At 35.2% G+C, this 11,564-nt stretch overlaps 1 non-coding gene across 1 annotated transcript; it reads right to left on the reverse strand.

Moving 5' to 3' along the window:
- Positions 1-9,803: 9,803 nt before the first annotated feature.
- LOC121100013 lies at positions 9,804-9,910 on the reverse strand. The gene has a single exon (XR_005831751.1). It is a non-coding gene; the product is annotated as a U6 spliceosomal RNA (small nuclear RNA).
- Positions 9,911-11,564: the final 1,654 nt, after the last annotated feature.

The following is an 11,564-nucleotide window of genomic DNA, read 5'->3' on the forward strand; positions in this document are numbered from 1 at the left end:
TGATTTCAAATCCTGGCTCTGATACATACAGCTCTATTAATTTGAGCAAATTTTGTAAACTCTGTGCTTTAAGTTTCTTGACTATAGATGGGGATAAAATATACCTATTTTATAGGCTTGTTATAAAGAGTACATACATGAATACAAGTAATTAATTAATGCAAGTAAGGCATTAGAACACTGCCTGATGTGCTAAACACTTGTTTGCTTTGCTATTGTCATGGAAGAGCAAAAACAACTACAGTTGTATATTCTGTTAGGCAAAAGGGTATAATTAATCTTTGCCTCCAACCTTGGTTTTATAAAAAGGACTGGACATTTGAAAAACTACATCACTCTGCCTTTTTGTTGATAGGGATGAATAATAAAACGTTAGTGGAGCTTGTTAGGTTGGATATCTGGAAAAACTCTTCTGTCCCTAGCCATCTGCCTCTCTTCTGTTTCCTGTAATGTGGGTGTGATGACTAGAGCTTCAGCAGTCCTCTTGGATCCTGAAGCAACCTTGAAGATGGTAGAGCAGAAAGACTGAAGGATCCTACATTCATGATGACTGTGTAGCCACCATACCAGTTTTGACCTGTCAACTCTGGACTTCTTTTATTTGAGAGAAATAAGCCTGGATTTCCGTTACTAACATCAGAATGTACTTTCTAACTGATATCATGAATACTCAGTGCATTTTTGTAAACTTACCATGACTTTTTTTACTTTCTGGCTGACAGTAGATGACATTGCCTAGAGGGCTCCATAGATTGCTTTCCTATGCTTTCTATAACTTTCATCTATTAGGATTGTGTTCTTTCCATTTCATCTTAAATTCTAACAAATTCATAGTGGGAATAATTACTCCTCTCTTATTAGCAGTTAGTGATACATTTCTTACCTCAGCCTCCAAGTATTAAATTAACAATATTTTAGGGGTGCCTGGGTCAGTGCAGCTTCTGCCTTTAGTTCAGGCTGTGATCTCAGGGTCCTGGGATAGGGCTCGCTGCTCAGCGGGGAGTCTGCTTCTCCCTCTCCCTCTGCCCCTTCCCCACTCATGCTCTCTCTCTCTCTCTCGCAAATAAATAAATAAAATCTTAAAAAAGTAAAAATAAATTAACAATATTTTATAAAAATTCAGTGACTGTTCCACATTTCCAAAGAATATTTGTCAAACCACCACTGTATCTTAAAATTTGATAGTGTAAATTAAAAAAAATTGTTGTGGAAAGAACATTTAAAAGATATACTTTTGTAATAGTTAAGTGTATACTCTGTTATTATTGACTATAGATAGTCAATAATGTAAACAGGTTTCTAGGGCATATTCATCTTGCTTGACTGAACCTTGTTTCTTGTTGATGAGAACTCCCCATTTCCCCTTCCTCCTAGCCCCTAGCAACTACCATGTCATTCTTTGATTCTATGAATTTGACCTTTTTAAAGTGGAATCATGCATTATTTGTCTTTCAGATTTATCTTATTTCACTTAGCATAATGTCCTCAAGGTTCATCCATGTTATGGCATATTGCAGAATTTCCTTTTTTTTTTTTTTAAAGGCTGAATAGTACTCCACTGTATGTATATACCACATTTTCTTTATTCATCTGTCAATGAGTATTTAGGTTATTTCAACATCTCGGCTGTCGTGAATAGGGAGTGCTGCAAGAGGATTGTCAGTATCTCTTCAAGATCCTGATTATAGTTCTTTTGGATAAATATCTGGAAGTGGGATTGCTGGACCTTATAATAGTTCTATTTTTAAATTTTTGAGCGAACTCCATACTGTTTTCCATAGTGGCTACACCATTTTGCATTTGCACCAGTAGTGTGAAATGGTCCCAGTCTTTCCACATCCTAGCCAACACTTGCCGTCTTTTGCTTTTTTGAGAATAGCCATCCTGACGGGACAAGGTTATATCTCATTGTGGTTTTGATATGCATTTCCCAGATGGTTAGTGATGTTAAACAGTTTTTCATATACCTGTCAGCCATTTGTGTGTCTTCTTTGGAGAAATGTCTGTTCAAGTTTTTAGTCTGTTTTTTAAAAGATTAAAATCTTTTTTGAGAGAGGGAGAGCAGAGTGAGAGAAAGGGAGAGAGCGCACACACGAAAGCAGTGGGGAGGGACCGAGGGAGAGGGAGAAGCAGACTCCCTGCTGAGCAGGGCTCCATCCCAGGATCCTGGGATCATGACCTGAGCTGAAGGCAGACGCTTAACTCACTGAGCCACCTGGGCACCCCAGTTTTTAGTCTATTTTTAAATAAGATGATTAGATTTTTTTGTTTTGTTTTTGTTTTGTTTACTATTGTGTTGTATGAGTTCCTTGTATATTCTGGAGACTAACTCTTTATCAGATATATTGTTTGAAATATTTTCTCCCATTCCATTTTTTTTTTCACTCTGTTGATTATTTTCCTTGCCATGTAGAAACTTTTTAGTTTGGTGTAGTTGCACTTGTTTATTTTGTTCTTGTTGCCTGTGCTTTTGGTATCATCCAAGAAATCATTGCCAAGGTTAATGTCATGAAGCTGTAGCTGTATGTTTTCTTCTAGGAGTTTATAGTTTCAGGTCTTAATGCTGAAGTCTTACTCCATCTTGAGTTGGGTTTTGTGTATGGTGTAAGAGATTAGGGTTCAATTTCATTCTTTTACATATAGTATGTATTTAGTTTTCCCACCACCATTTGTTGAAGAGGATATCCTTTCCCACTGTGTTACTTGTCAATCTTGTTGAAGGTCAGATGACCAAATGTGTGTGGATTTATTTCTGGTTTCTCAATTCTGTTTTGTTGTTTTGTATGTCTTTCTTTAACAAGACCGTATATACTGTTTCAGTTACTCTAGTTTTGTAATATATTTTGAAATCAGGAAGTGTGATACTTTCAGCTTTGTTCTTCTTTGCGAGGATTGATTTAGTATTTGTGGTCTTTTGTGGTTCCATATGAATTTTAGAATTGTTTTTATATTTCTGTAAAAAATGCCGTTGGGATTTTGATAGGGATTGAATTGGATATGTTTATCACATAGGGTATAAGGACATTTTTTTTTTTTAAGATTTTATTTATTTATTTGACAGAGAGAGACAGCCAGTGAGAGAGGCAACACAAGCAGGGGGAGTGGGAGAGGAAGAAGCAGGCTTCCAGCAGAGGAGCCTGATGTGGGGCTCGATCCCAGAACGTCGGGATCACGCCCTGAGCCGAAGGCAGACGCTAACGACTGAGCCACCCAGGCGCCCCAGGGTATAAGGACATTTTAACAATATTAAGTTTTCTGATCCATGAACATGAGATATCTTTCCGTTTATCCATCTCTGCTTTAATTTCTTTCATCAGTGTTTTATAGGTTTTTTGTATAACTCTTTTATCTATTTTGTTAAGTTTATGTCTAGGTAGTTTTTCTTTTCGGTGCTCTTATAAATGGGATTGGTTTTCTAATTTCCTTTTCAGAGAGTCTGTCTTGGGGTATAGAAATGCAACTGATTATTGTGTGTTGCTTTTTTTTTTTTTTTTTATCCTGCAGTTTTACTGAATTTGTTGATTAGTTCTAACAGTTTTTAATGGAGCCTTTAGAGTTTTCTATATATGAGATTATATCATCAGAAAATGGAAAATTTTACTTTTCCCTTTATCATTAATATGCCTGGTATTTCTGTTCTTGACTAATTGGTTTGGGCATCCAGTACTGTTAGAAGTGGTGATAGTGGGTATCTTTGAGGACAAGCTTCCAATTTTTCCACCATTGAGATTGATTTTAACAATGGGTTTGTCCTAATGGTCTTTATTATGTAGAAGTACATTCCTTCTATAACTAGTTTGTTGAGAGTTTTTTTGTTTTTGTTTTTTTTTAATCATGAAAAGATGTTGAATTTTGCCAGATGCCTTTTCTGCATTAATTGGGATGATCATGTGATATTTGTCCTTTCTACTGTTAATGTGGTATATCACATTCATTGACTTTTGTATGTTGAACTCTCCTTGCCTCCCTAGGATAAACCCCACTTAGTCATCATGTCTGATCCTTTTATAATATACTTGGTGCTAGTATTTTGTTGTGGATTTTATATATGCTCATCAGGGATATTTGCCTGTGTTTTCTCTTTCTTGTGGTGTCTTTGTCCGGCTTTGGTATCAGGGTAATGCTAGTCTCATAAGATGAGTTTGGAAGTGTTCCCTCTTCCTCAGTTTTTTAGATGAGTTTTTGAAGCATTTTATTTACCTCAGATTTTTATTTTAGCTCTCTCTTTTTCTCTTAACACACACACACACACACACACACACACACACACACATTCCCATTCATTTCAACTGTATAGAAACCTGCCAAATAGTACTGTTTTGTCAGAAAGCAACATATTTGCTGTGGTACGTAGTCATATCCCAGTGAATGATGTATGTCTTCTGAGTTCTTGTACTGAACTTTAATGATCTTAACAGTTGAACGTTTGGCCTGAGAGGATTATAGCAAGTCAAGAGAACAAATAAATATGATGAGCATTACAGCTACCTGTGGATGTTTCTGTTAGAAATGTTCTTTTCTAGAAGTTCGTTACTGTATAAACTGTTTCCACCATCGTTGGCCATCTATAAAATAAAGGGGTGTGTAAATAATTTAGTATCTAAAGATTTTTACCTGAAGTATTCACTTTTGAGAAAAGTGCCTCTTAGCCCATATTACTCTTCCATCATTAATATTATCATGATAAAATGTATTTCCTATGTAGCATTTATCTTTAGATAAATTACTGCAAATGAGACCTAGAGGTTGCTGACCTTATGTAATGTTGGCACATTAAGGTCATTTTTCATCTTCTCTCTTATTCTCTCTTGCAGTTGTCATGTTTCAGGTGAAAAGAAAAGATTAGAAGGGAGGAAGGAAACAGGGATGAAAAGAACGAGCGAGCAATAAGTGTGGCTGTTTGGGACATAGGCTTGATTTGCTTAGGAAGCCATTCCAGTATGCCCCAATGCTACAATTAACATCAAATTTATACCTTTAGAAAAATAAGTAACAACTCTAGGTTGAAAATGTATTTTACGTTTATTTCCTTCTATGATAAACAGACTAAAAAAAAAACCCCTTTTTAAATGGAGAAAAACTGTTTTCTATCCTTAGGGAATATTTATTAATTCTCTGAGAGATGATATTAGCTTTTTAAAAAACATGAAAATTTTATAAGTTATGTTATAACTTATAAAAAACATGAAAATTTATAAATTATGTTAATTTGGTTAAAAAAATCCTGTTTCTTATGGAAGTAGTGGTTGGATGTATATATTGCACAAAGTTGAATAAAAAAAATATGTGAGAAACACATGGGTATATTATCAGATTTTTTTTTTTTTCTGAATAGCTTACCTGATTTAAACAAGGAAAACGGGATAGTAAAAAAAGTATACCTTATTACAAAAAAATGACAAGATGAAATGTAAGGAACAAAGTGGATAGATATTTCTTACCTAGTATAAAGAAAACTGGTGTATCAGGACTGTATTTGGCTGTGAACAGAAGCAGTTTATGACTACAGTGGCTTAAATATGTTTTAATTTTTCTCAGGAACTGAGATGATGGCCGGGGGTTGACAGTTCACAATTGGTACAGAGTTTCAATGATCTTTTCCGGGATACATATTATATCCATCTCTGTGTTCTGCAGTGCTTAGGTGTTGCATTTTGTTCTCATAGTTACTGCCTAATAAAACCAAGATGGCTGTTAGACCTGAAGGTATTGTATCCATATTTTAGGAAGGGGTAAAGGGGAAAGAGCTATATAAAGGAAAAGAGAGAGAAGCGTATCAGCTGAGACAGCCTTGTTTAGGAGACTTCCCCACATTTTATTGGTTAGAAATGTGTAACATTTTACTTTTAGTTGCAACAGAAGCCTTTATGGTAGAGAAGGCAAGAGAAGAGATGACTAAGGTGATACTTAGTGAACCTACTGCCGCAGGTTAGTTTTCACCACTGGTAGTAAGCAAAAGTTACGTGCTAAAGAAAAAATGTTCCTGAAACTAAATTCAGATCTTCTGAATATCACTCATGTAAATAAATAATCAAAATAACTTTTTTTTCAACAATATATATTATTTGTCCTTTTAAAATTATGTCACAGGGCACCTGGGTGGCTCAGTCGGTTAGGCCTCTGCCTTAGGCTCTGGTCATGATCTCAGGGTCCTGGGATTGAGCTCCCTGCTCAGTGGGGAGTCTGCTTCTCCCTCTCCCTTTACCCCCCTCATGTCCTCTCTCTCAAATAAATAAGTAAATTTAAAAAAATCTTTTAAAAATTATGTCTCATGTTTAAATAATTCAAATATTGCAGAATCAAATTAGAAAATTTGATTCAGTGGATAATAATCAGTTATTATTAGGTACCTCAAAGGTGTCAGATAAGAGTATTTGTATATATAGTTTTGATGTGAAGAAACAGAGTTAGAGAAGTAAAAGAGTGTGTCCAATCCCTATAACCTGAAGCAGTGGACTTTGAGTTTCAGCCTAGTTCTTTCTGACTCAGAGCTTGCACTTGATCGCCATATCAACTTCATTGAATAACGAACACTACAAATTAGTGATACATTTAACAAAATTTAATTGTGTGGAGATTACTGTATTTTATGTTTCAGATCATTGCCTATGCTTAGACCTAGCTCTGAAATAGACCTATTAAAATCCTTACATTCCAGTTAAATACTATTTTTTAAAATAACTTATCCTCCTTTATACAGTGATATCATTCTTTTGTACTATCAAAGTCACCTATCAGCAAAGATTAGTAAGAAAATGTGGAGTTTGCATTTAATTAGATTCAAAGCCTCAAGCTAGGCAATACTGCTTCTGTGAAAGAATTTCAGAGGTTACCTACCATATTGGGAAAGAAGTTTTGTTTATTTTCACCAGCAGGTTTTTCCTTACTGTACTTGCCTCTTTGCAGGTGGGTATAATTCCATTAATATGACAAGGACTTTACCCAAATTGGAAGATCAGTGTTCTTTCAGTTGCCTATTCCAAAAACCTTATAGGTGTCTTTGACTCCTTGTTTCACATTCCATATTTGATCTGCCAGTAAATCTTATTAGCTCAGCCTTCAAAATATATATAAAACTTGATCGTTTCTGTCTGCTCTGCACTGCTTCCACCCTGTTCCAAGTTACTGTTGACTCTCATTCTCATCTGAATTATTGCAGTAGCTTCCTAAAGGGCTTTCCTGTTTTCATCCTTGACCTCCCATTCTATTTTTGAAAGACCAGCCAGAATAATCTCCTTAAAATGAAAGTCAGAGCATGTCACCCCTCTGCTTTCAACCTACAGTGGCCCCATCACATGTGGTAAAAGCCAGTCTTTACAATAGTCTAAAAGGTGTGATCAAGCTTACAGTGCTGCTTTGATCTTACTTCTCCCCCTTTTCTGTAGTTCTTTTTGTTCCAGGCTTGAGAGTTGCCTTTAACTTCTTAAACTTCCTAGGTGCTGTCCCGTTTCAGGGCCTTTGCATTGCTGTTCCTGCTGTGTAGGATGCTCTTTCCCATATATTGGCATATCTAGTTCTCTTTTTTTTATGTCCTTTCTCAAGACTGCCTTTTTAGTAAGGATTTTCCTGGCTACCTTACTAAAAATTTCAGCCCCCTTCCCTTAATTTCTTATCCCTTTTCCCTGCCTTACTTTTCTTCCTGTTTCACTATCAGACATTCTATCTCATTGAAAAGTTGAGGTTTTTGTCTTTTTGTTTTTACATATTCCAAGTTCTTAAACGTTCTAGTACTTAGTGGATGCCTAATAAATACTTACTGATAGAATGAACAAGTGAGTGAGTGAGTGAATGAATGAATGAATGAATGAATGAATATACAAGGCAGTGAAAGAGTTCAGTCTTTTTTGAAATGTCTAATAAGGATCTCAGGATTCTTGAAGTTTTTCTTAGCTTGTTAGTTATAATCTCTGTAACTATTTAACCATTCATATATATTTTTTTAACTTGTTGAATCAAGCTACTCTCAACATCAATATTGATTGCCCAGGTAGTGTATACTGGATTATTTTAGACTCTTGGTTTAGACTCTTAGATTTTGACCTTTAAGTCTTCCTATTAGTGAAACTGGAAGGCTATTAAGACTTTTGGAGACTCTGCATGGATTACACTTTTGCTTTTTTTCTTTCATGATTTATTTCAGCTTGTTAAAATATTTTGTGTTAATTATTTTGTACTTTCATTTTTATTATGCAAAATTATTCAGAATAAAACATGCATATTCTTAAAAAAAAAAAAGGTAACATGCGGACAGTGTTGCAAAACTCCAGGTGGGAGCTGTGACTGTCATGTAAAAATGACATATGTAAAAGTTATAAAATATACAACTGAAATGTTTGAAGGAGAAAGGTGTCATTTGGGGGAGATTTATTCTCAAAGTCATAAGAAAAAAAAGGGAAGTGGTCCCACCTGTTCCTTCTAGAGGTTCTCATTGCATTGCCATGTTTAATGGCAATTTATGTGCTGTATTACAAACAATTTAAATAAAAAAAAAAAAAAAAGACAAGCTCTTGCCTTCTGGAAAATAGACCAGTTAGAAAAACGATGCACAGTTGCAGAATTAAATATGTTCATTGTGTTGTTAGAGCCACTTAAGTTCATGAACCACGATATAGGAAGACACAGAAACGAAGCCACACTTCTTTTATTTACACAATATATATTAAAAAACTCTTCAAAAATATATATATTCTTTTTTGAGATAGAATTACTATATAGTGACATGTACACATTTTTAAGTGTACAATTTGGTGACTTTTGACAAATGCATGTAGCCAGCCATGTAACCTACATTGCCATCATTCCAGCAAATATCTCCATGTCCTTTTCCCGGTTATTCCTCTCCCTCATTCAGAGGCAGCCACTTTTTTGATTTTTAAAACTGTTGAATTCATTTTGCCTAATACTAACTTTCATATAAATGAATTGTTTACTCTTGTATTCAGATTCTTTTGCTCGCATATTGTCTGTTAGACTTATTCATGTTGTTGTGCCTACCAATATTTTTTTTATCGAATGTGCTAAAATTTGTCCATTTTCCTCTTGATGAAATTTGAGTTTCCAGTTTTTGCCACTAATGAATAAAGCTTTTAGGAGCATTCTTGTGCAAATATTTTTGTGGATATATGTTCTCTCTCTCTCTCTCTCTCTCTCTCTTTTTTTAAATCTTGAGGGGTGGAATTGCTAGGTCAAAGGGGAGAGGTGTATTTAACTGTATAAGAATCTGCAAACCTTTCTCACAAGTGGGGGTCTATTTTACACTTCAAGCTACCCATTTATTTTTATTGTTTTAAAATAGGATAGACTTCTGCAGTTCTTAACAGAAAGTGGCCATTTGGGGAACTTAGATTAAGTATCAAAGTCGTTCTGATATACAACGTATTTTTAAGTGTTGTCTGAATATCAACTGTCTTTAATTCTGAGAAAGAAAAATAAGGGTGTTTCTGATTTTTCTGGAGACAAGATGTGGAACAAAATGTTAAAAATCTACATGTTAAAGGAGTACTTAAAACCCACTGAATAAGTAAGAAGAAAGTTCCAAACTATGGCTATTGTGGGGGTGATTAAGCCTACTCATAATTTGAAGTCACAGTTCAAACTATCCCTCTAAACTCCTCTTTTCTCCATGTAGCATTACATAACCATCTTTATTACATGTGTTTCTAGACACTTCCCTAATTGCATTTCAGAATGGATATTCCATTCATTTCCAGGAAAACAAACAAACAAACAAGAATCTTCTCATGTAGGGTGCCAGTGGCATTCTTAAATCCATTTTTTATTACATATATTAAAAAAAAACTATTTAAAATATGGAATGCTGTTCCAGTTTGCTTGTCATCCTTGCTCAGGGACCATGCTAATCTTCTTTATATCGTCCCAGTTTTAGTATATGTGCTGCTGATGGGAGCACCCTACCCCCCAAACTTTTTGAACTCATCAAACCCAATATATATTGTTGATAAACCACCTTTAATTTTTCCCATCCATGTTTCATGAATTTTAATATTTCTAATTTTTCCATTGAATTCATCAAAATTTTGTTTTTTAAGTTATTTAACATCCAAAAGAGCATAGAAAGTTCTGAAACCTCTTTCCCTCTTTGAGAAGGAAAGTGTGTTTTAAAAGAAGTTTAAAAGGAGTTTCATTCTGGAAGAACTTAAAATCAGTTCTGTATTCATTATCTAGAACACCTGGCAAAATCAGCTATCTTCACCCTGGCCTGTGTGTCATTGCTTAAGTAGAGACTTGGAGCTAGCAGTAAGGTTCCTAAAATGCATGTGCTTTCACAAGCCTATTCTCATGTGAAATGTTGTTTTTCCTCAGAAACGTATTTGTGTTTGAGAAAAAGCAAACACAGGGCAAAATTTTGCAGGAAGGTTGAAAACAGGTACCATGGAAAATATTATTATTGATTTTTATAAATGTATTTGGCAGTGAATGTGTACTGAGTTGTCCAATGTAAGCATCCAGGACTCCCCGCCCCCCATTGGTAATATAGTAAAGTCCTCTTTCGGTAAACATTTGCTTTTGGAAAATATAAAAGGTCAGTTTTGGCCACCTGCATCAGTCCTTATTCTGCCATCTGTAAAAAATTCAGGCTTTGCCTTTTTGAATGACCCTTTAAAAATATACAAGACCTAATTCTATCCTTTATTCCCATAAACCTCCCATTGGACTCTGCTGGGAACATTTTACAGTTAAGTTCTGAGGAATAGGACATTTCATAATGCCTTCTTGTGAGAACTTTCTTGGGCACAACTTGGCCAACTCATTCCTCCTGAGAGAGTTCTGTGACCTTACTGGTTTTAGAGCTTCAAAATAGACTCTAGGCTACTAAGCAGTAATGCTTCTTACAGATCTATCTATCTGATCATCTATCTCCTTGTAACCCTAAAATTCTAGTGCAGTAGACATCCAAAGTAGGGAACTCTTGGTGCACTGAGGCACTACCTCTTTTGTCTGTCATATGTCAGTCGGTAGGTGTGTTCATTCTCAATGCCCTGCTCTATCCTTTCCTAGTGCTCTATTTTAAAAACAGTATTTCTTGAACACTTAGTATGTACCAGACACTAGTAAAGAGAAACAGGTTGAAGCATGGTAGCTAAAAAATGTAATGAGAATCACACAGCAGAGCCAATACTTAGACCATGCTCCCTCTGCGTCCATACCCATGGATCTTAACTGGTACATACCTTGCATTATACTGTATTGTGGCTTTTATATCCCCCCCCCTTTTTTTTTAAATAGGGGGAAGGTCATTGTCTTGGGAGGGCCTTGTTTATTTACCAGTCTCTCTAATGAGTCTGACTAGTTTGAGATAGAGTTCTTGTCTTCCTCATCTTTGTATGGCTAGAGCAGGATCCTTGGGAGTTCAATAAATGAATCTTCAATTTAAAAATTACTCTTTCTTTGTGATTATAAAAGTCTACCTCTTGTTATAGAAGACTGGACAAGTAGACAAATAAGGAAACAAAAACATACGTTGTTCCTAAAACCCACTATCCAGGAATAACTGAACAAATGTTTGATAAATGGGGGAATTCCAAACATTTTTTAAAAACCCT

The sequence above is a fragment of the Ursus maritimus genome, unplaced genomic scaffold (assembly GCF_017311325.1).
Source record: "Ursus maritimus isolate PB19 unplaced genomic scaffold, ASM1731132v1 scaffold_1, whole genome shotgun sequence".
Lineage (NCBI taxonomy): Eukaryota > Metazoa > Chordata > Mammalia > Carnivora > Ursidae > Ursus > Ursus maritimus.